Below are 3,653 nucleotides of genomic sequence, written 5' to 3'. Positions count from 1 at the left end.
TTAATAATAATTTTTAAAAAAGAAAATGTAAGGAAATATTCAACAATAGATTCAAATAGAGAGAAGATGGTCTAAGTGAAATAGAAGACAAAGTAAAATTACTAGATCCCAAGAGAAAAAAGAAAAAGAAAACTGTGAGCAAAGCCAAATGGAAATATAGGATTCAAAGGAGAATATTAATATTAGACTACTTAGAATTCCAGAGATGATAAGAATAATAAACGAGGAAGACAAGGACTACTTGCCGTCGGGTGGAGAGAATAGTGAAGATGATGTAAATGAATTAGTGAAGGAAGATGAAGTGGATGGTGAAGAGCAGACACAGAAAACTCAAGGGGGGAAAAGGCTCAGAGCATTCCAGCCAGAAAGAGAAAACGGGGTGGCCTCTCATAAGAAGAAGAAGATGTCTATGCCGGAGCGGAATCTGGAGGGATCAGCAGTGAGGAGGACGATGGGTCTGCAGAGCACGAAAAGGGAAGTGAGTCAGAAGATGCTAGAAAAAAGAAGGAGGACGAACACTGGGCCAGCTTTCTCAATGATGTCAGACCAAAATCAAAAGTGTCTGTTGCAAGTATAGGAGTTAAGAGAGAAGAGGAACCTGCAGAAACAAGTTCAAATAAGTTGGTAAAACTTGAGGATCTGACAAGGCCTCCAGAACCTGAAAAGGTCAGGATCACAAAGGTGTTAGATTTTGCTGGTGAAGAAGTCAGGTGCTGTCAAGTTGACTACCCCTTGTAGTGACCCTGTGAACAACAGATGGGAACCTTGCCCTATCCTGTGCCATCGTCATGATCTCTGCCATACTCAAGCCCATTGTTGCAGTCACTCACTCTGTTTCATTGAGGGTATTCCTCTCTCTTACTAGTCCTCTCCGTTTCTCAGCATGATGTCTCTTCCTAAGCACTGACCCCTTCTGACAACCTGAGTGAGCTCAGGTGGCAGTGTGGTCTGGCGTTTTGAATCCACCAGCAGCTCCGAGGGAGAAAGATGAACAGTCACTTCCTGTGCCATTTGCAGCTTCGGAAACCCGCTGGAGAACCCACTATGAGTGGAAGGCAGTGAGATAGGCTATCTAAGGAAAGGTATAACTTTACCAGTGGCCTTACCTAATAAGAAAAACTGATTAATAATTGTTTCTATGAGAAGTCATTAAATTTCATAATAAAAAAAGGAAAGACTTTTCCAGGAGATAATAACTCTAATAAATATTCCAGACCTAAGTGTGTGTGTGTGTCGGGGGGGTGGGGGTGGAATCTACAAATACAAGAAGTTACATGAACTCCCGGCAGAAGAAACACAAAGAGGTCCACTTCAAGACACAGTTAATAGAATTCTTCAAAATCAAAGACAGATGTTTGAGGAATCCTGCTACAATAGGGCCATCCCAGGGACCAAACAGGACAATAAAGTTTAGGAGAGAGAGAGCTATAAGGCGGGGGAAATTCACTTTCTCAGCTGGCACCCTGAGCTGTGAGAAAGAGAATTGACTTAAAACTCCCCAAACACAAACTGTTTAAGTTGCTGCCCCTAATCTCATGACATTCTAGTGACAAAGGAAGACATTAGAATTCAGGAGAGAAGACATTAGTCAGGTGAAACATTCTTCCTCAGAGTCAGTACTTTCAGGTGCTGGGGAAAGAAGGGGCCAAAACTCTCCTGGGGAAAAAGCCCTCCATTTAGGGATACCTGCTGTCATGGATTCATCCCAAGCACAAAGCAAGGTAATATAGTTTAGGACAGAAAGCTACAAGCAGGGGAAAGACTAATTTTCTCAGCTTCCAGGCTAAACTATGAAAAAGGAAGATTGCTTTAAACACCTCCCTCTCTCAGCTAGAAACTGTAAGTGGAGCAGCCGATCTCACACCACTCAGCCAGAGGGAACTACAGTGAGATGAGATTCCTGCAGGGCTACATTGCAGACCAGAGAAAACCTAAAGGATTTTGTTGTTATTGTGAACCATCAAGTTGTATCCAGCCCATAATTGAACTTTCAGCATATTTTCAGAGGCAGTTAATTGCATGGAAGGAGAATGCCTATCCTTCTCCTGCAGAAGACCTTTAGGAAAGACGAATTTTCACAAAAAGGATTTCCAGTAGAGTGCGTTGGCCCACACCATACATTGATTAGCTGACAACTAATCAATAACATCATCAATATAAGAACTATCAATAACTTGCACAGACACAACAGAAATGGCCTAACACTTATCAAGAAATACTTCTCATAATGTCAAGAAGGCCGTAAGCAACTTCAAACACTGAAAAAAAAATTAAAGCCTTCTCAAAAAAAAGCAGACCATGTTTCAGACCCAATGAATACCCCAGAGTCATATAGACAGATAATATATATTGACATGGTGGCATTCTAACAGATATGGAAAAAAGTACAAATTATGTAAGAAACAATGGAAGCCAACAATAAATGAAATACTCTAGAGGCAAAGAACTAGAAGCAATATATTGATGTAGATTTAGTTTAACAACTACACAAGAAGCTGCAAATTACGGCAGAATTAATGGAAGCCATTAAGAAAGCAAATGCTCGCAGTGGATGGTGGGAGTGGACTTGAATTGGGACACACCCCTGCAGCTCTGACCCATGACCCCCATCTTCAGGTATTGCATTGCTCCCCCCCGACCCGGCTCGCGACCACCCCGCCAGCTCTGACCCGAAACAGTTCGCGACCCCCCACCAGCTCTGAACTTTGGGACTGACCAAGGTACCGTGCGCAGACGCAGTGGACGGTGGGAGTGGACTTGAATTGGGACACACGCCTGTAGCTCTGACCCACGACTGCCATCTTCAGGTATCACCCGGCTCGCGACACCCCCGCCAGCTCTGACCCGACCCAGCTCGCGACCACCCCGCGAGCTCTGAACTTTGGGACAGGCCAAGGTGCCGTGCGCAGATGCAGTGGACGTTGGGAGTGGACTTGAATTGCGACACACCCCTGCAGCTCTGACCCACGACCCCCCCTTCAGGTATCGCAGTGCTCCCCCGACCCGGCTCTCGGCCTCCCCCGCCAGCTCTGACCCGACCCAGCTCGCGACCCCCCCATGAGCTCTAAACTTAAAGAAAAGGGGCGGGGGGGGAAGCCCAATAAAAACAAAACAAAAAACCACTCAAAAGAAAAAAAAATATAGACCAAATTTATAGCATTTTTCAAAATCACTTGAAAAAGTTGTCCAATATTGAAGATTCAGTTTCTTCAGACTACAAACTGCTGTTTGGTCCTACTACATTGGTCCCATCAACCTAAGCAAAAGGAAGGTACTGGACATCTTTATAGAGAAGTAGTGACATCAAACCAAGAACCAACTAACACCTTAGTTTTCAACAACTCTTCCACTTCAATGTCTAGAAAGAAGCAGGGTACCTCACTCACCACGCAAGCCCAAAACAAGCTATCTCCCACCAAAAATCACACAGTAGCAATGGATTTCATGAAGCCACAAAGTTTGATGGAATTTTCTGATGCAGAATTTAGAAAAAAGATGATTGAATGTTTTCAATGACTGAAAAACAAACTTGAAGAATTACAGGACACTACAGTCAAAAATCTTTAAATTCTTCATCATCACCATAGGCTCTGGAGAACAACCACTTGGCCAACTGACTGGAAGAGATCTATATTTGTTCCCATTCCAAAGAA

General features: G+C 43.6%; 1 pseudogene; it reads left to right on the top strand.

The window, feature by feature from the left end:
• Positions 1-205: 205 nt before the first annotated feature.
• Positions 206-3,061, top strand: LOC102872782 (annotated as a pseudogene).
• Positions 3,062-3,653: the final 592 nt, after the last annotated feature.

Source organism: Elephantulus edwardii, unplaced genomic scaffold, assembly GCF_000299155.1.
Source record: "Elephantulus edwardii isolate Elephantulus edwardi_28Jun2011 unplaced genomic scaffold, EleEdw1.0 scaffold00239, whole genome shotgun sequence".
NCBI classification, from domain to species: domain Eukaryota; kingdom Metazoa; phylum Chordata; class Mammalia; order Macroscelidea; family Macroscelididae; genus Elephantulus; species Elephantulus edwardii.
Note: the sequence above shows the minus strand (reverse complement) of the source record. Positions and strands in the feature narration are given on the sequence as shown.